General features: G+C 55.3%; 1 protein-coding gene across 2 annotated transcripts in view; it reads left to right on the top strand.

Annotated features, from left to right (window-relative positions):
• SCUBE1 (signal peptide, CUB domain and EGF like domain containing 1) overlaps positions 1-21,099 on the top strand; it is a 141,915-nt gene that overhangs the window by 60,255 nt on the left and 60,561 nt on the right. The window lies entirely within an intron of this gene.

Here is a 21,099-nt window from a genome sequence, read left to right as displayed (position 1 = left end):
GTGGTGAACAGTTCAGTGTGGACATTGAGGAACATCGGAACAGCACTCAGCTCACAGCGCCCTCGGGTCGTGCTGTTAGATAGTGGTCAGTGTGGACTGGTAGACCTTGTGGTTGGGCTGGGCAGGGGGCCGGTCAATAGGGATCCTCTATCGATGAGGGCCCCCATTTGGGAGAAACGAGGCCACATGCACAGAGAGGCTGCTGTGCAGCTGCTCTGCTGGGGTTTTATGCAGTGGAACAGGCCGTGGGGCAGCCTGAGGTTCTCCCCGCAAGGACTGCATGAGTTTACCCAAGTGTGTTTCACCTTCCGGTTAAAGTTCGGAGTTTGTTTAAACACATGTATAAATACGTGTAGGAAACCGCATTGCCCTCCCTCCACAGGCAGTCCTCGTGGGACTCGAGCCCACTGTTCACAAAGCTCAAGACTTGGCATCAAGAGTGATGGTGGTCCCAGCCAGCGTCAGAGGTGGGGGCCAGCAGTAGGAAAGCTCGGCGTCCGGAATCAGTCCCTTTGTGTATAATGTGATCATGACGATGATGATGATGATAGCAAGAGCCGCATCCAATGCATGCTTGCGTGTGCCAGGTCCTGCTACCAGGCACTTTCCATGCATTTCCATTCATTGCATCCTTACAGTACCCCATTTTCCAGATCAAGAAACTGAGGCACTGAGAGGTTAGGGAACTGCAAGATTGCCAGTGGCTTTGGGGGATTGGAGGTCTGCCAATCTGGCCCCAGAGCCTGGGCTCCTGCCTGCCTGATAGCGAAGGCAGCAGCAATGGGGAAGGTTCTGGGACCCCTCTCAGTTGTCGGCCCAGGTATGGTGAGACTCAGGCAGGGCCTGAGGTTCAGCAGAGATGCCTTCACAGCTGGCACCACCTGCAGCTCCAGGCACCGAGTATGCCTCTTTAAGCACCGAGAGTTCAAAAGCCATCTCGTGGTAGAAATTTCCTGCAGTGTGGCACGCACTTCCCTTCTCCCTTCACAGGAACAGCCTGAGTCGGCTTGGCCTCTTTTTTCCTACAGTTTAGGGTTCTTGTTAAGAGCTCAGTTACGCAGACAGAAAACGGTTGCTAATGTTTATCCCCACACGGAATGTCCCCAGACCTCTGGCCCAGAAGTAAACGCTTTTCTTTTGACACTGCTGTTATTAACTGTCACGGACCACTGTGTTGCCGTGGGTGTTGCTCTGAAGACCACGGCCGTGTGTTTCCATACGCAGACCAGGTAAGAGCCCGTGGGCTCGGGCTTGCTGACAAAGTACGTGAGCTTTAGAGCAGCTGCCAGCCTCGTGGGAACCATTGTCACTCATTTCCGCGTATTTGCTGGATGACCTCTGGTTCAATTGAACCTAGTTATTTTGCTTATAAAACCCATCCATGAAGCATTTGGGGGAACCGTTCGTTTTATCTGTAAGCTTGCAAGGGCAAATACCTAACAATAACTAGAGCCAAAACAATAGGATTTTTAGAACTTTTTATTTTGAAATAATTATAGATTCATAAGAAACTGCAAAAATAGTGAAGAGCAGTCTCAGACACCCTTCACCCAATTTCCCCCAGTGGTGACATCTTACATCACTAGAGTTTAATATCCAAACCAGTAGTGGGACGTGGGTACAGTGTGTGAATGTGGCTCCTCGCCGTTTGTGACATGTGAATCCACATCACGACCACCGCAGTCAATAATTCGCATTTAGTTATCATTGAATAATATCCAAAGCAGTATACTTGTGAGAATGAAAAGAGATACTACTATTAATTATGCCAGGGCTGTGGGTATCAACTGGGACTGTCCCAGACAAAGCAAGACATTGGGTCACCCTAATACTGCTTCATTTAATCCCTTGAACCCTCAGGTGGGTACTAATATCCGTTGTAATTCCTCGATCCTGTGAGCTGACTGCTAGCCGCTCCTATGTTGCAGATGTGGGTCAGAAGCTCACAGAGGCAAACGCTGTGTCCAGTGGTGGCAGGACTAGAGCCCGGGTGGTCTGGGTTCAAATTATGACCCTCTCCCACAGCTCTCTCCCAGTGTTTAAAGGAATCACAAGCATCCCATGGCTTTCCCCTTCTTTTTTCAAGTGTGGAAATTGGGTTCTAAGGAGAAGAGGGACCTGCCTACCCAATATGCTGGTCAGCCTGTGGTCTCTAAATCTATACGTGCCTGGGCAGGGCGTGCTGGATGAGGAACAGGGCCAGGGGCTTGGCCAGCGGGCTGTTCAAGGCAGAGGAAGCTGAGCTCAGGGCTGGAGCCAGTTGGGTATGGAAAGGGGTTGGAGAAGCCCACAAGAGGCCGGGCGTGGTGGCTCATGCCTACAATCCCAGAACTTTGGGAGGCCGAGGTAGGCAGATCACCTGAGGTCAGGAGTTTGAGACCAGCCTGGCCAACATGGAGAAACCCCATCTCTACAAAAAATATGAAAATTAGCCAGGCATGTGGCACACTCCTCTAATCCCAGCTACTTGGGAGGCTGAGGCAGGAGAATTACTTGAACCCGGTCGGCAGAAGTTGCAGTGAGCTGAGATCGTGCCGTTGCGCCCGAGCCTGGATAACAGAGTAAAACTCTATCTCAAAAAAAAAAAAAAAGAAGCCTGCAAGAGCAGGTGGCTTCTGAGGTGGTGGCCAACTGATGGAGAGAAGGTGGGTGGTCAGCAGACAGAGGGGCCAGAGTGACACAGGCAGGATGCTGTTGGGAGGATTAAGGCGGGGGATTGGGTAGCAGCAGGAGTTTCTGGTAGAAAGAGAGGGCAAGGGGCTGGCAGGGTCATCTGGGCCCGGACCTTGGTGGACAGCAATGCATTGGAGGCAGCTGGCCTTAAAACACCACTTCAAGTAGGGCTCTGGAGACAGGGAGCCAGAAACCCTGGGGAGAGGCGCAGGCCTGTTCCCTCACTTTCCCGGAATGATGTCTGGAGCAGAGAGAGTCCTCAGATGCCATCCACCATCCCGTGCCATCTGACTGCAGGCAATTCCGTGGCTGTCCCAGGTCCACAGCGCCTGGTGGGATGGGTGCCCATGTCCGTCCTGGTGTCTGTTTGTCTGCTCCGTGGACCTCACTGGAGGGTGCTTGAGCCTCTGGCCTGTGCCTGACACTTTTTCTGTGTGGTTGCTTTTGATTCAGTTCCAACCTAGCTGAGACCCGGGGCCACTGCCTCTCCCGTCCCCAGCACCCTTCTCAACTCCCTTCGCCCTGTCAGTCGTCCAGCTGCTCCCGCTGCCTGGGTCCCTCCTTCAGGCCAGACTGTCCTCGCCCCACGGCCAGGGGTCCTCTGATACCGAAGATTCCAGCTTATTCCGGTTGACCAGAGGAGTCGTAGTCCCACCAGCCGTGGGAGACAATGGGCCCGGGAGCCTGAAGTCAGGCCCAAAGCTGGCGGAACTCAGAGGGACGGGACCCTGTCTAGCAGGAATTTGGACTATGCTGTGAGAGTGAAGGGTGCCCTGTTGGCCCTGAGGAGAAAGAGAATGAGACCATTTTAGGAAGATCGCACTTGCCTCAGTTGTACAGGTGAAGCAGGGGGCAGGCCCAGAGAGAGCACTGGAAGCCGTCAGGGTCTGAAACCCATGTGGGGACAGCAAGGGGAGAGGGCAGGATGGCTGAGGAGGAGGTGACAGGAGGGTAGCTGAGGGGGAGGTGACAGGAGGGTGGCCGAGGAAGGAGCTGACAGAATGGTGGCCAAGAAGGGAGGTGACAGGAGGGTGGCCAAGGAGGGAGGTGACAGGAGGGTAGCCAAGGAGGGAGGTGACAGGAGGATGGCCAAGGAGGAAGGTGGTGGGGATATGTGAAAGGACGGTGACAGAAGAGGGCTGATAGGGGAAATTGGCAGGAGCATGGCTGAGAGAGGAGGTGACAGCATAGCAGGGGGAAGGTAGCAGGAGGATGTCTGCAGGGGGAAGGTGACAGCAGGATGGGTGAGGGGAAGGGACAGGCAGATGGGTGAGGGGAAGGGACAGCAGGATGGGTGAGGGGAAGGGACAGGAGGATGGGTGAGGGGACGGTGAGAGGCTTGGTGAGCTGACTCTTGGCAGAGCCCTCTGTCTGTCCCGGGTTTACACTTCAGCAAGGCTTGTTATCCCCGTCACATAGGTGCGGAATATTTTAGCTTCGGTGGCTCTGGACAAGGTGGGGCCTTGTTCTCTTCATAGTGCAGAACCCTGAAGGTCTGGGAGACGTGGAGCTCAAGGCAGGGCCCACCGGTCTCTACTTTGAAAGAGGCAGACAACGCCGAACCCTGCCCAGCGCCTTGCTCAGCATCAGATTCAAGGGGTCTGGGAAAGCCTTGTGCAGAGGGCCACTGCCCACCTTCCTCCTCCTGACTGGCTGGCTCAGGCCTGGCCCAGCCTGGGGCTGTGATCAATTGCAGGGACTTGACTGGCTTGAGTGAGGAAAAGCTCAGGATTCAAGGCTTCGTTGGGGTTAGGAGCTTGGGACACTCGTGGAGTTTCAGATCTGCCTAGGGAATTGGGGACCTCAGGACTCTTCTGCCATCTGTACTGCACTTTAGTGACCACGTGCCCGGGCCCCTGCATTCCACCCCCACAGGCAGTCCTTGGAAGCCCCATTTTTGTGCCAGGACAGGTCCTTTTGGTCCTTTCGGAACTCACAGGCTGTACAAGGGTCCAGCCTGAGGCAGGTCCCGACCAGACAGTGCGTGGAGGGCTGTGACAGAAGCCAGACAGGGGCTGTGGGAGCCCAGGAGGGCACGCCCCTGTCCACTCCGTCAGTCAGCAGAAAGGATTGCATCCTACTTCATTCCTGCTTCTATAACAAAAGAGCTGAGACTGGGTAATTTATAAAGATAGAAATTTACTTTTCACAGTTCTGGAGGCTGGGAAGTCCAAGATCAAGACTCTGGCAGGTTCACTGTCTAGTGAGGACTGCCGCGATGGGGATTCAGTTTCAGCATCATTTTGGAGAGGACACAATCATTCAGACCATGGCACATGCTTACTGTGTGGTGGGCTTAAAAACAAAGGTTTCTTTCCTGCTGGCACTCAGACCCCTAAGTGGCTGGAGGTGAGGACCTGCACAGCATATACCCACTGAGTCAGCCACTGTCAGAAGCACTGCCAGAGACCAAGCCCACCCTGCCTCTGGGGCCTGAGCCCCCTGCTTCAAGTCCACAGCCGTCTCAGGACTGGCTGGGGGCTCCTTGAGAGTTACTTGAGAGTTTTAGGGTACAGGTTTCCTGGGGTTGAGCCAGAGCAGAGACCTAGTGAGTCTCCCAGCAGCATCTGGGGCAGCTTATATCTGAAACCCTTACCCTGAGCCCTCTTTCCCACCCCAGACTCTAGTCCTGGGCCCTCCCACCAGCCTCCTCCTGGATGGTCCTTGAGCCTCCTCTTGACTCTGTCTTCCACTCTGCCTCTCCCACTCTGGCTTCTCTGTGGCCTGCAGGCTGACTGGATACTGTCCTTCCCCCATACCTGTCTCAGCTCACAGGTGTCCTCAGCAGGCCCAACTCCACCCTCCACAGCTCAGGTATCCTCAGCAGGCCCAGCTCCACCCTCCTGCGGCTTTGTTGTGGTTTCCATACAGGGTCGCCTAATGCTCACAGCCGCACTGTGACATGCTTTGGATGAGTACTAATGTCCCCATCGTGGGAGGGAAAACTGAGCTTCCCTGAGCTGCATCGTGGAGCAGGACTTTAGGATCAGGGGCTGGATTCTGATGCCACAGCCAGTTCTTTTTATCCTGCACCATCTGCTTGCAAACTCAAAAGAAACAAAAGCCAATGGACAGAGACCCACGGGCCCTCCTGAGCCGCCTCAGCCACATACGGATAGGATCCTATCAGTGTGCCTAGCTGTCAGGTTCCTGTTGGCTCCTGGGACGGGACTCCTACAGGATATGAGCCAGGCCTTGACCTGAGGGGCCCTAGCACGGCTCCTGCAGGGCCAGAGACATCCCCTGTCCTGTTCCAGGGTTTTCCATTGTTGACTGGGTGCTGGGGCAGCATGGCTAGGGACTTCCTGTTTAAGGAGAGGGGAGATGGCGTGGCCATGCCCCCGAATCCCATCCCAGCCTCAGCACCTGCCTCCTTGAGCCACTCCTTGGAGAAGATCAGCCAGGCAAGGGCGCCAGGCAGGACATGTGGCACCAGGCAGGAGAACATTGCAGGTTCTCCTCACTCGCCTGCCTGCTGCAGACCAGGTGGACGGGAGAATAAACAGCTCCCTTGCTTACTGGAGAGATTTATGGTGCTACTGGAGGAGGCCTGTCCTGGCCCTGTGCGGTCCGGAATGGCCCTCGAGGCGGGAACAATAAATCCAGCCCATTATTTTTTATGAGCCTCCCACTCCATAAACAACTCTTTTGGCTGGTAAGCCAGCTTCACGCCCCTCTCCTGGCCTGGCCTTGAGCCGGCGCCAGGGGCATCCCCAGCCTGACTTCACATCCATGGTGTAAATTTCCCCTAAGCTGCAGAACGTTCCAGTCTCCCAGAGTTGCAGGTGCAGGGCAGGGAGAGCTGCCACCCAGAGGGCACTAAGCCAACAGGTAGCTTGCCCAGCCCTGGCGTCCTTCTCTGCCACAAGTCCTGGGGCAAACATTCACGTATTTTATGATAGAATTGTTTATGAGAATTACAATGAGATCGTATGTACAAGACATCGCCCTGTGCAGAGCCCAGTCTGGATCACTGGAACTGTGCACAGCTGTCATACGTATCATAGCTGAGCATAGTGCCCAGACTCTGACACCAGTCATCAGATCCTGAGAACAGTCTGTGTCATGGAGCTACCCCATTTTGCAGGTGAGCAAATGGAGGCTGAAAAGCAAAGAGACTTGTCCATAGTGAAGAAGTACCAAAGGCAAGATTTGCATCCAGGTCCAACTGCCTCCTAAGATCAAAGACACTCAATGAACAAATGGATGGGGGGCCACGGGCAGGGGTGCTGTGCAGCCCAGATGCCCCGTGACACAGGGAGCCCCTGCCTCGCCATGCTGCCTAGGGCTGCGCTGCCGTCTTTTTGCCTGAGTTAATGCGGCAGCTGCCTCACAGGTCTCCCTGCCCCACAACCTTCTGGTAGCAGCCAGAGCCACTGCTCCACCCGACCCTCTGGCTCTGTCATTCCCCACTCAAGACCTTCCCATGGCTCCTGAGAGGACTGTGGTTCTCTGCAGCCTCTCCTTGCTTGCCATGTCATGAACCAGCCATAGTGAACTTCTCATCCCGGCCTCCGCTCACGCAGCTCCCTCTGTCTGGAGCTCCCACTCATCCTGACTGACCATTGCTCACTGAGAACCTTCTACACCTTTTTCCCGCACACCTCCTGATCTCCCAGGCGGGACCTACTCTCCCCTGCCTCTGTCTCGTTCGCGCCCCACCCTCAGCCTCCCTGCCCTGTCTCTCGTGTCTCTGCTCCCAGACCTTTCTCCCCCAAGTGAGACACAAGGACCCTCTTAGATGCAGGGACCCCCTGGCCCCCCAGTGTCCAGCCTGGGGTCCATAGGGAGCAGGCAGTCAGGAAAAGCTGAGGCGACGTCATGGAGCTGATGTGCGTGAGAACCGAAAGCATGCTGCCCTGGAGGGAAGCTGGCCTGCATGCCTGTTCTACAGTGAAGTAGCAGAAGCCCTGGAAACACCATATGTCCCTGTTGGAGGTCACTTAGCATGTTGGTGGCAGAGCTGGGACTTGTCCCAGGCTCCTAGGTTCCAGACCAGCGCCCACCCCCCACACTGTAGCCCACAGCCTGGCTTCCCACCTGGGGTTTGTGGGCACAGGCCCCGAGCATGGAAAGTCATGCAGATCTGAAATGTGGGTTCAGAAACCAGCAGGCAGATGCCTGGTTGGCAGAGTGGGGAAGCAGTCGAGGTCATCCCGGGTCATTAGGGAGGGGTCTGAGCCCTCCCTAGCCTCATTAGGGAAATTGGGTTGTGACTGTGGCCACAAGGCCGATCTCCTGGTGGGATGTCTGCCAGGCCACCCCTGGCCGCAGCATTCCCCAGGGCCTCGTCACCCGCCTGAGGCCAGCCAGGTGGGTTTTTGTCCCCCGGCTGGTGGCTGCTTGATTGTGTCACCGGACTCTTTCAGCATGTACATCCCATGGGGCTTTTTCCCTTCCTCTTCAGCCCCCGACCCTGGCTCCGCCTTGGCCTCAGCCCTCTCCTCGCTCCCCCCCAAGCTTCTTGAGTCTCCTTGCTGACCAGCAGTGGCCACTTCTCCAGCCCTGGACCCAGTGCCAACTGTCCCCTCGATGGGGACCCCAGCTACAGCAATTCCCACCTGCTCAAAACCAAACGCAGCATCTTCCCATCCTCCCAGACCTGTGCTTCCCGGAGCGTCCCCCATCAGTGGGGCATCAGCACTGGGGTGCTGCCTTCACCCCTCCCCTGTGTGGCTCCCACAGCCCAGCGTGACCGGATCCTGCGTCCGAGCTCTACTCACCTCCCAAACCCAGCCAGCTTGCTCACCCCTGCTGCCCTGTCTTCTTCGAAGGCTGTGGTTGCTAATTGGGATCCCTACCTCTGCGTCATCCCCCTTCCCTCCTGCATCCTGCAGCCCGGGCGCTTTCTGCCCCAAGTTCCTCTGTTATCAGGCACTGTTGCCTTCCTGCTTCCCAAGGCCTCCCACAGCCCAGTTCCTCTCTCCTGGTTCCTTCCCATCTGCCTGCTCTTCTCCCTGTTATGGCACACGTGCCCTTTACTGATTACAACCTTGGTGTGTGTCATCCTCTGCCTTTACTGCCATTTCCCATTCCCCTCCCTTCCTGGAGAACTCTTAGTCATCCATCAAAACCCAGCACACTTTCACCTCCTCTTTGAAGCTGTCCCTGACTCTTAGGCAGGTGTGTGTGTCTTCCTCTTGACTTGCGCTCATGCGTTTGAAATGGTTCAGCCCTCTACTGCAGGACCAGTCTGTGAGCTCCCGAGAAGGGCAAGGATGTGTTTAAGTCATCCTTGTGTTTCTCACGTCTCACACAGGGCAGGGTGCAGAGGAAACATGCCGCATGGGAGTGCAGAGGGGACGAGACCTTCTCGTGAGGGAGTCATGCCCGCCGAAGTGTGTGCATCATCAGTTCACAAAGTGCTTTCTCACTCCTCGTGCAGAGCGGTGTGCTCAGCCCGCTGCCCGGGAGAGGGCTGCCCAGCGCGTCGTGGTTTGCTGGGTGCTGCACTGCCGTCCCGCCTTGCTCCCTTCTGCAGCTGGTCAGCTTGCAGTTCTGCCAGCTTCTCTCCATGAGGTCCTCTCTCCAGCAGGACAGCCCCAGTTTGTCTGTCAGAAGCGCAGAGACCCCCAGCCTCACTCCCCAGGCCTCTGCATGAGCTGGTTCCTGCTCCAGAACACCTTTCCCTCCTGCTGCCCAGCCTCGACTCCTGTGCCCCAGGGCACATCACAGAGCACCCACACATGAGGCTATTGAGTGCAGCAACAAGTCAGCAGACTATTTTAAAGTTTGAGTCAATGGCAGGAATCGGCTTACGTCCCCAAAGTGGCTGTACCTGCCGATGATCCGAATGTACCTACTGTGCCCCAAGCCCATGAGCCCCTTTCGTCCTTGAAGGGCCATGAGAAGTACCCGCTGCCGCCCCTCATGCACAGCTGAGGGAGGGGAAGCGAGCGCCACTGCTTGTGACAGCCCCAGGCTCTGACTCTGCAGCCCCCGCTCCTTTCCACAACATGTGGGTGGACAGTGGTGAAGAGTCACTGGCTGGGGCTCAGGGGCGCTGCTCACATCCTTATAGATTCTCCCGTTCGTGTGTCCACAGTGCTCTTACCACCGTCTCCTTCAGGGTTCCCAGGGCTGCTGTAGGAACACTTTTGGGATGCTGCCACCTTGGCCCCCATGCCTGGGCACCCTCCATCTCGTCACCTGCTGGAAAGGAAAAACAGAGCTTTTCCCTGTTCATGGCAGGCCATGGCCAGGGCACCTGCCTGAGTTCTCTGGTAGTAGGAGCTATACGGCTAAGGGTGGCACTAGACAGCCTGTCTGTCCGCCATGGCTTCCTTTAGGGTCCGTGTGGAGGGCAGGGCAGGGTTGCCAGATAAAATACAGAGTGCCAATTTAAACTGGGATTTCAGATCCACAAGTAATTTTTTTTATTACAAGTATGACCTCTGCAACTTTTTTGAACATGCTTATACTCAGGACATATTGGTTGTCCATCTGAAATTCAGATTGAATGGGGCGTCCTGTAGTTTTATTTGCTAAACCTGGCACCCCGAGGGAGGAAAGAAGGACACCTCCAGCCTCCCGGGCCTTGGAGGAGTAGAAGCTCAGGGGGTGAGTGAGTCTCTCCACCAGCCTTTCTCTGGTGCAAGACCCCGCGTCTGTGGGGGCAGAAAAACTTGATTGTGGTGACACCTAGTGGCCAGCCTGGGAAATTTCAGGAATCAAGGGAGAGGAAGGGGGAAGAAACCAAGGCAGGGCGGGGTCTCCAGGTAACAAGCCAGCGTGCAGGAAAGCGGGAGCGGGCCAGCCTTACAGAGCACCCGCCGCAGCTTGAGGGATCTGAGCTGGAGCCCATCACCTCTTTACTTCCCTTGAACACTCTTACAAAAGAAAGTTTTAAGCTGGGCGTGGTGGCTCACACCTGTAATCCCAGCACTTTGGGAGGCCGAGGTGGGAGGATCACTTGAGCCCAGGAGTTCGAAAGCAGCCTGGGCAACATGGTGAAACCTCATCTCTACAAAAAATACAGAAATTAGTCAGGTGTGGTAGCACACACCTGTAGTCACAGCTACTCGAGCCTGAGGCAGGAGGATTGCTTGAGCCCTGGAGTTCAAGGCTACAGTGAGCTGTGATTTGATTACACCACTGCACTCCAGCCTGGGCGGCAGAGTGAGACCCTGTCTCAAAAAAAAGAGGGTTTTAGTCTCCCCACTTTATAAATTAGGCCACAATAGGTTCTAAAACCACATGCCTTAGAAAGGACTGGGATTGGGACGCAAATCAAAGCTGTTGAATCAACCTGCCCGCCTTAGTGTTGCCCGGCCCATAGAGCTTTCTGTGGCTCTGCAAATGTTTCGTGGTCCTCCCAACTGTCAGAGACAGAACCACCTCCCATTTCACAGAGGCAGCTTTCTAGGGGTTCCCGGTGCCAGGACTGGTCAAGGCCCTGGGGTGGGGAGGGGGTGCTGAAGGGAGGCTGACGTCCATCCTGCTTTCTGAGAAGCATGCCGGGAGCCAATCACAGTCCCAGCTCTGTCTGTCCATCTGTGTACACAGGGCATGCCTGTTGGTGAACCGCACGGCAGTGACTTGGCCGCAAACTGAGAATGAGCGTGTGGGGTTGGACACCCTTCCCTCCTCGGCCTCAGCCCAGGGCCTGCACACAGGTGATGCTTAGCAAAGGTTTGTCGATTGAGGGAGTGAAGGAATGCGTGAGTGGAAAGATCAAGGGCAGCAGTCCTTGTCACCCACCTCCTGATGTGCCAGAAAGAGCACTGAGCTTGACTGAAAGTGGGAGGCTACATACGGACTCTGCACTGACAGCTGCGTGACCAGGGCAAGTCACTGTCTCGTGGGCTTCAGCCTCCTCATGGAAATGAAGAGGCTTCACCTAGATGCGCTCCAAGGCCCCTTCCAGTTCTGGCTTTCCAGAAAACCAATCCATTCTGGTTTTTGCTTGCGTGTAACACAAAGCAGGACAATTTCTCTTGGAGCTGTGCCCCATGTCCGTGCCCGGCGAGCTCATCAACCAACCACCCTGCAGGTGTTTATTGGGCACCCATTCGGACTTCACTGTGGTCCGGCCTCTAGCAGAGCAGATCAGGAGGAGGCACAGACAAGGAGCTAGGTGGTTGGTAGAAAGGCCTGCGCCTGCCTGGAATCCTGGGGCTGGAAACCAAGGAGGCACTCCCTAAGTATTTGTGGAACGAAGGGGCACATAAGCACACGAGCAGATGACCGTGGAAGGCGTTGGGAGCCAGATAATACAAGGTGAGGGCCCTTGCGGCTGGACCAGCTGGGTGGTGAGTGCTGAGCCAAGGCTGTGCACACCCAGGACGACTAGTCCTCTGGGGCCCTGGCAGAGGCCTTTGAACCCTGGAGGAGGGCCCAGGGTTGGTGTCAGAGTAGAAGGGACGGTGCTGCGAGTGTGTGGAGTGGGTGGGAAGGGGACCGGGCAGAGTGGGCCAGCCTCTTTGCTGGGTCACACACCCAGCTGGGACCCAGGACCCCAAGAGGCTCTGGGGGATAAACTCTTTCCCCTACATCCAATATGGCATATTGGCCAAAGCAGAGGGGGCAGTGAGAAGGAGGACGAGAGGAGCAGAATTCCCTTGAGGGGCCATCAAGGCTGCCAAGTGGGTACCAGGGCAGATGAGGTGTGAGGTGAGCACTTATTGGAGGGGCTGGAACCACTTTGGACTTTGCCAGTGGAGTGGCCACCAGGGCATCAGCTCCCTACTCCCTCACACAAGGTAGAAGACCTGGGGCAGCAAGTCTCTTGATCTGTCTAAGCCTCAGCATCCTCACCTGTCAGGTAAGTGCTGGTTGTACCTGGCACTTGGTCATTGAGATGTTCAATTAGTGAGGTTTGCAAAGAGCCTATTGTGGGGCCTGACACAGGGGAGCTCTGGGTAAGTAGAAGCCCACAGTCTTTGGTCACTCGCATCTCCCAGAGGGGACTACCCCTAGGGATGCTGCCTGGGGTTGGCTAGGCTCAGGGTTAGCTGGGGGTTCTAGTCTGGGGCAGCCAGCTGTTGGTGCCCGGCAGGCCTAGATTTGCCCCAGAGAATGTAATCTGGGGGATACAGGGTGGGAGACAAAGCCTTGTGTTTCTACTGAAGCCAAGGCCGCACAGTGAGAGGCTCTGTGTGCCATTCCAGGGGCAGATGCTGTTAGCATGTAATCAGGGGATCAAGGGGGAGCCAGACCAGCAGCCAGGTCTGGGCCTGCAGACAAGCATACCGCTGTTGTCTGAGAGTTGGCCCCTGTTCTGACACAGTCCAAATCCAGAGTAGCTGAGTCCAGGCCGCTTACCAGTGGGCCTGGGTTCATCCAACGGTTCCTGTGCGTTCACTGGGTGTTAGGCATTGTGCAGGGGACGGGGGCAAAGAGGTAGCTCAGCTGTGGGCCCTGTCCTTTTGAGAATCCCCCATCTAAAGGGAGGGAGACAATGTGTAACAGCTACAATTAGTGTGGTGGGTGCTATGAGCAAGGAGGGGGCAGGGGAGTCCCAGGCACGGCCCCAATCCAACCTAGGCACTTGTGGAGAGGGTAGAAACCAGGAGGGCTTCCTGGAAGCGGTGACACAGAAATGGCATCTCAAGTAACTAGCCAGAAGTGGCCATTCAGAGGAGGGCGAGAGCGTGTCCCAAGCAGAGGAAAGCACCTTCTCAAAGGCCTCAGGGTGGGAAGGGAGGGCGGGTTGTGCAGGGCGGCCACCAGGCTGCCCCTCGCCAAGGGCTCCAGGAAGGATGAGCAAGCTGGAGAGGCAGGTGGCGGGGGTCAGGGAGGACCTTCGGTGCCATACTGAGAACTTTCAGCCTAACCCTTTGGGCACTGGGTGCTGGGGCATCGAAGAGTTTTTTTGTTTGTTTGTTTTGCTTGTTTTGTTTACAGTAGGAAGACACAGTCAGATTTATGCACTAGAAAGTTCCCTCTGCCCTGGAGAAGGGCAGGTCTTCAAGTCAGACAGACCCAGGTTTCAGTTTCGCCTCTGCCTGCCTCGCATGTCCTAATCCGTGACCATGGGCAAATCGCTTCACTTCTCTGAAGAGCTTCTGTTACATGGGGATAAAGCTACTTACCTTGCCGGGTGATGTTGTAAAGGCTTCTCTGTCTCTGCCAGGCCCTGGCTCCGCAGGGTATGTTCCCAGCCCATGGGGGGCTCTCCATGGATCTGAGGAGACTGGCAGGGCAGGATCAGAACCGGCACCCTGGAGAAGCTGTCGTTGGAGATGGCCTTGGCGAGACAGTGTGTTGCGGCTCCAGCTCTGTCCGCTGGGTTCAGCCCCCTCACCTTACCTCAGTCACTAACCTCTGTGCGCTCAGTGTTGTCATCTGTTAAGTGGACGTAATAGAGGTTGAGCATCCTTTATCCAAAATGCTTGGGACCAGAAGTGTTTCCAGTGTTGGATTTTTTCACATGTGGGGACATTCGCAGATACATAATGAAGTATCTTGTGGATGAACCCAAGTCTAAAGATGGAACGCTTTTGTTTTATGTACTCCTTGTACACAGAGCCTGAAGGCAATTTTACATGGCATTTCAATAATTTTGTGCATAAAACAAAGTTTGTGTGAAGTACTTACGTGTAGAATTCTCCACCTGTGGCATCATGTCAATGCCCAAAAAGCTTTGGGTTTTGGAGCCTTTCAGATTCTGGATTTTCGGATGAGGGATGCTCAGCCTGTGCACAGCCCCTCCTGGGCTTTTCGGGGAATCAGTGAGGTAAGGAGTCTGGTTTGTGGCAGGCCTGGCGCACAGGCAGCTCCGATGAACGCGGGAGGCTGCACTGTTGCCATCGTCATCTCTCCCACCAGCCCGCACCCTACAGCTGTTCTGCGCCCTTCCCCCTGGGCACCACCTTCCCCTGGTTTCCTTCAGCCCCCCTTCAATGTTGGTGGGAGCTCGTGTTTGTTTTTCCCTGCATGGCTTGGACAGCTTGCAGAGTCAGGGTTGGGGAAGGCAGCCGCCGCCTCCCACTGCCACCCCCAAGGCTCCAACCTCTTTCTTGGCTCCATAATTTTCTATTGATGAGGCAAAGGGAGGAAAATCCCTTCCTCCCAAGTTGAGGGGGAAGGGCGGAGCAAGGTGATTGTTCTTTTCTCCCTGCTCTGCCGTTCCCAGCTTGCCGTCCCTTCCCATGTATTTAAGGGACATGGACGCAGAAAATGATGTTATTGATGAAGTCGCCATAGCAACGACCCTCAGGAGGCACACATTCCAGCTTTGTTATCCGGCCGTGGTGGCAAGAAAGGCCCGCTCCTAAGTACAAACACACTGGGCCGCGCTGCCCTGCTTGAGATGCATTCGTGAACTTTGCATTGCAGAGGATGTGGTGTACGCACTGGCTCAGGGCCAGGCAGACCGCGCCATCATCTCTCTCCATGCAAACTCTAGTGGAGTACCCAAGAATGACCAAAGGCCTTGGGGGAAGATAGGCCCCGGTGGGGAAGGGCTGCCGGGGCCTGTCAGAGTCCAGAGGAGATGGCGACCTGGGGGAGGGCCCATTGGGAGGAAGCACCGGGCACTTGGAGAAGAAGACACAGCCCGGAGCACATCTTCCCCCACGCTGTCCCAACCTCCGTCTGCTTGTCTGGAAGATGGGCACGGTGATGCCCGCTCCTCAGGCTTGTGAGGGTCCAAGTGAATGAAAGTATAGTCAGGGCCCAAGTTCATACATCATGTCTTCCAGAAAACTCAGAAGCAGCTCTTAAATCCAGCCCTCCTCCCAGTCCCCATAACCACTGCCCTTCCACCAGACTTTGTCCCTTTCAGAGTGGTAGCAGCAGCCTCTCCACTGTCCTGGCCTGCAGTCCTGGCCCTCCAGGGCATCTTTCACACAACCTCCAGAGATCTTTCTGACACACAGGCGTGTCGCTCCCCTACTGACCACTCCCCTGTGGCTTCCTTCTGGCCAGGACAAAGTCCCGCAACAGCCTATATGTGCCCTTAGCCAGCACCTCACACACCCAGAGACTGGGGCTGCACATTTAGCACACTCTGGGAGGCAGGTGCTACTGTTGTCCAGCTCTACATAGGTGGAAACCGAGGTTCAGGGGTGAAGGGGTGAAGGGCTGGCCCAGGGTCACGCAGCAAGTGGCAGCCTGAATGTGGACCCGGCATTGTGGCAGCAGAGCATCTGTCCTCTCCTTGCTCCCTGGCCCGTCTTGGGCACCAAGGAGACACTTGGTCTGAGTTTGCAGCATATAATTGGATTTGGATGGTTGGATCAGATTAGATTCGACCTGGCGGGCGCCTGGCCTGACGGGCATCAGGCCTCTGAAGACCAGAATTTCTGGGAATGACTCTGAAATTCTATCTCACTTCCCATCAAGAAGGGGAGACCAGCAGGGCTCTCTGCTGAACTTGCCGCTCCACGGTTCTCCCCATATCTAGGTCAAGGGAGCCGTCCTATGGCTCCCAAGAGCAGACGTGACACAAATCAGGGAGCCACGGGAAGATGGAGTTTTTGAGTTGGGGCCCTTCCGGCCCTCAGGCTCACAGAAGCCTGCTCTGGGCCTGGGGCTTGGGGTTGAGCCTGAGTGGGCTCAGCCCCTGCTCTGGAAGAGCTCACAGGCTGGCATCAGTGGACACAGCCTGCAGCTGCCGCTGGCTGCATGGGCCTGATTGGCTCAGGGGAGCTGGAGGAGGCCCAGGGCAGTCCTTCCCAGGACTTCACGGCGGAGCAGGTAGAGTCGCAGACCCACAGATTCCTTTCCCATCCAGAGTCCAGGCCCGTCCCTGGAGCAGAAGGGCTTGGAACCAAGCACCTCTCATGCCTCAGGGTTCACCTTTTCCCCTTCAAATCTCGGCTTGGCCCTCATGGCCCCGGCCGCCATCCAGAAATAGCACCTGCAGGAGGGGCTGAGTTGGCATTCCGTCCCGTTAGCTCACTGCCCTCAGACGGCCCCTCTGGGAGAGGGCAAGGACAGCATGCCAGCTGCTCTGTCTCTGAGGTTCAGAGGCACAGAGGATACCACAGGTGCTCCAGCGGGTGGGGCCAGTGCCCTATCCCTGCCCCAGCCTGCCACCCTGGTCCCTGTGTCGCTGTGTTTTGTCTGTCAGGTGAGGAGCTAGAATGGGCCATCCTTAGATCCTGCTAGTTCTGGGGCCCCTTCCTGTCCGGGACGCTGTGTTCAGTGAGGAGGAAGGGACTGTTCCACGGTGACCACGGGACTTCTCAGAGCCTTTAACATGTGCTGCGAATTTCCCACATCAGGCGTCCAAAGCACTGTGTTTCTAGCACACACAATTAGGGATGCCGCAAGAGCGTTTTCAAAATTCTAGCCTTGCTTCCTAAAATAACAGACAACAGGCTTCATCTGTTCCGACTAGGGGGCTTTATTTCTCTCTTCTTCCTTCCTTGCCCCCTCCTCTCTCCATTCTCCCCTCTCTTTCCCCACTCATTCTTCCGTTTCCTTCTTTCACCCACTGTTTGCAGATCCCTAACCCTCTGCCAGGCCCTGTGCTGGGTACTTGTGATACTGAAAAGAATAAAGCTCAGGTCTCCCCATCCGGTTACCCACGGTTGGCAGGAAAGAGTGTGACGGAAGCAACTATTCCGATTTCCGAGGAGGCAGAATGGAGCAAGGGCAGATAGGAGTGCTGTCGCAGCAGCCTTGCTCTACCCAGACCCTCCCTGTGCCTCCCTTGATATCGTTACCTTGTTTGAGCTTCCCAGCAACCCTCAGGGGCAAAGATTATTACATCCCCATTTCACAGCTGAGAAAATGGACATCCTGTGCCGCAGGGGAGCTGAGGCTCCGTCCTCACCTCAGGGCCTGCCGGTGATGGCTGTGGAAGGTCAAAAGAGGAGCCAGGGTGTGCGCTTTGTGGAGAGGCTGCTCTGTGTTTCAGCGGACGCAGCATCGGAACTGGCCTCGGATTTCGCTGGGCTGCTCAGTCTGGAAACAGTGGCCAGTAACAGGCACCGTGTAGTCACCCACTCTGCACCACGTTCCCAATCCTGTTCTGCCTACGAAATGTCTGCTCCCTGTCAGCCGTCTGGGTGCCACAGGTGTAGCCGAGTGACCCCAAGGCAGGAGAGCTTAGGCTGGGAGCCCAGTGGCCCAGGTTGCAGCCCTGCTATATGTGCTAGAACACTCATCTCCCGCCTCAGGGGCTCTTTTTCTGTCTCTGTAGGATGGATAGACAAGATGGGCTGCAGGCAGGGGTCCAACCCTGACCCTCTGTGGTTCTCCAGCCACGGCGCCTACCTGCTTGTGGCCTCCAGAAGCCAGTGTTGCCCCCGCGTGGAGGTGAAAGCGATGCAGCTGACAGTTGCTGATGAGCACCTGGGAAGCCACAGTCAGCCCCCAGGCCAGGCAGCAGCAGCCATCCTTGCAGTGGTTGTAGGGTCATTTTGAAATGTGATAGTGATGCTCCCCCGACCACCCTTCTCGGGAAGGAGGCGCCCCAGAAGCACTCCAGCTGAGCAGACTCCAGCCTGACTGCAGCTTCACCATGCAGCAGGTGAGCCTGGCCTGACTGCTGCATCTCAGGGCACCCCGTTCTGGAAAATATAGATTTTAATACAAATATATGGGTTGTGCTAACATGTAATACTTTTTTCTTCTTCTTCTTCTTTTCTTTTTCTTTTTTTTTTTTTTTTTTTTTTTTTTTTTTGAGACAGTCTCACTCTGCCAGCCAGGCTGCAGTGCAATGGCATGATCTCAGCTCACTGCAGCCTCCGCCTCCTGAGTTCAAGCAATTCTGCCTCAGCCTCCTAAGTAGCTGGGATTACAGGCGTGCACCACTATACCTGGCTAATGTTTGTATTTTTAGTAGAGATGGGGTTTTACCATGTTGGCCAGGCTAGTCTCGAATTCCTGACCTCAGGTGATCCCCCTGCCTCACCCTCCCAAAGTGCTGGCATTACAGGCGTGAGCACCATGTCCAGCCCACATGTAATATGTTTGTTGTCTTGTTTTTAAATAAGCTAATGAGTAAATGTAAATTTCTCTCTGTGATATCTAGCCAGTCTTTTTTTTTTTTTTTAATTTGAGACGGAGTCTCGCCCTGTCGCCCAGACTGGAGTGCAGTGGCTGGATCTCAGCTCACTGCAAGCTCCGCCTCCCGGGTTCACACCATTTTCCTGCCTCAGCCTCCTGAGCAGCTGGGACTACAGGTGCCCGCCACCTTGCCTGGCTAGTTTTTTGTATTTTTCTTTTTTTAGTAGAAACAGGGTTTCACCGTGTTAGGCGGATGGTCTCGATCTCCTGACCTCGTGATCCGCCCATCTCGGCCTTCCAAAGTGCTGGGATTACAGGCTTGAGCCACCGCGCCCGGCCAATCTAGCCAGTCTTGATAGCTGTAACACATAAACATGTCCATCAGAGCGATTTGGCCTCCTTTATAATTGTCAGGAATGTAAAGAGGTCCTGAAGCCAGTCCCACTAACAATCACTGGCCTGTCCCTTGCCCTCCGTTGCAGAGCCAGTGGGGGCTGCCATGCTGGGGGTGCTGGGTGAGAGGCAGCGTGCAGGGGGCCTTTCTTAGGGTGTTGAGTGAGGATGGCTAATCACAGGACCTCAGCTCCACCTCAGGCTCTTTAGGTGGGAGATGAAGGGCTCCACCCTCTTCCCAGGTTGTTGAGAGGTAAAGTAGCGACCTTTGAAACCAGCTGACTACAGATAGGACCTGGGGCTCACCCTTCCCAGCTGTTCGATTCTGTTGCTTAGCGTCTTATTGACTGTGGGTTACCGCAGTCCATAGTCATGCTAGATTACATCCCCAAAGTGTCCTTCACCAAGAAAACAACAACATCTTGGCTCAGTGTTAAAGTCTCTAGAGTCTCAAGAAGAAAGATCACTTAATGGCAAGTCCACCATGAGGGAGAAAACTGAATGACCTCTAGAGTTTAATATTCCATTACCCGGGGCTCCGGCATGCATCAGCTCCCCAGTGACAAATGTATGGTTGGTGATGCTTAGCAAGGCTTCTTGTAAATTGTGATTCTTTGGCTGGGAAGGGAAATTCAATCTCCCTTTCTTCATCATCTATAATCCTGAGCCAAACAAGGGCCCGTAGGCTCTTCCCAGCTCAGGAAGAACGCACAGATCTGCTCACAGCCTTGATCGCCTGTGCCAGCCATAGGACAGCCCTAGGATGTCACATGGGTGGTGGCATGGGGAGACACGGGGAGTAGAAGGCAGGAGCCAGGAGGCTTTGCAGAACTGGTGGAGTTTGAGGGAGGCCTAGGATTTAGTTTATGGAGGACAGGAGAGGGTGTCCGGCCCAGGAGGAAGGAGCAGCAAGGGGAGATGGGGCACCCTCGAGGGCGGCTCAGCAGGCATTGTGGGATGGCGAACTGTGGAGTGTGTGCAGCTGGGAAGAAGCTGGAACAGCAGGGAGCCATGGAAGCCAAATGAACAGGGAGTGAGGGGGCGACGCTGGACTCAGCCCACCGCTGACAGCAGCCATCAGGGATGGTCAGGGAGACGGCTTGCTGGCCACCACACACTGGCCAAACCCTGGCCAGGGCAGGAGGCTCCCAGAAGACCTGATGAGGGATTGAACGTGTCTCAGTTGTCTGAAAGGTTTCTGTACCAAGAGTCGCCTCTCAGGAGGGGCCGCCTGGTCCAGCCAGGCCTCAGGGAGAGCCACGCTGTCTCCAGACCTGTGGGAGAGACACCGGCCTCAGGAGCCAGTGCCCCCACAGACAGACCTCATCTGTTATTGCCTGGCATTTCCTGTCTGTAACTGGATTAAATTTGCACAGCTCCTCCATGAGACAGAGGTGATCGTGCCCATTCTAAGATTAGGCTCAGAAAAGAGAAGCAGAGTTGTCTCCGAGGCCACAGCCAGGAAGGAAGCCAGATTCACACCTACATCTGCCTGACTTTACAACGACCTTTCTAAGAAAGAGACGTGCTTTGGCTGGCTGGTCTCAGCTTGCGAGAGCTAACTGTGCACGTTTGTTCCCAGCTCTACCCTCGGCGACATCTCCCTGGTACTTTGAAATGAGCCATGGCTGGCGTATTTATCCCACATACATTGGTAAATACTGCAAATCGACCTCCACCCCAGCTGGCTGTTAAGCGTTGACCGCACGCCACTATCTGTGCGACTCAGGCGCTGATGCTCTTTTGGAATCGAGCTGGCGGAAAGGGTGTTTCCGTGTGAACTTGCAGCTTCTCTGCGGGGCGGCAGCATGACAGCGCTTTCCGTTGTTCACTCGTTGCTTAGTTAGACTGTGCGTCATTCCAACAATTGGATTGATTAGTGAGAAACTCAAGGTGAGGAAATATGAGTCACAAAATCAGGTGAAACCAGGAGTCACGGTGCTGGGCAAAACGCAGGCTTCCTCATTTCCGTTTGTTTGTTTGACTTTTAACTTCCGACGTTTTTATCTTTATTACAACTAGCAGGGTGTTTGTGTTTTTAAATCTATTCTGTGTTGCTGCATACCCGTATTTAAAGTGGACGGGGTCAGGATTGAGCCAGTCCTCCTCTGGAACAAGAGGCCGGTGTGT

Source organism: Piliocolobus tephrosceles, chromosome 19 (assembly GCF_002776525.5).
Source record: "Piliocolobus tephrosceles isolate RC106 chromosome 19, ASM277652v3, whole genome shotgun sequence".
Lineage (NCBI taxonomy): Eukaryota > Metazoa > Chordata > Mammalia > Primates > Cercopithecidae > Piliocolobus > Piliocolobus tephrosceles.
Note: the sequence above shows the minus strand (reverse complement) of the source record. Positions and strands in the feature narration are given on the sequence as shown.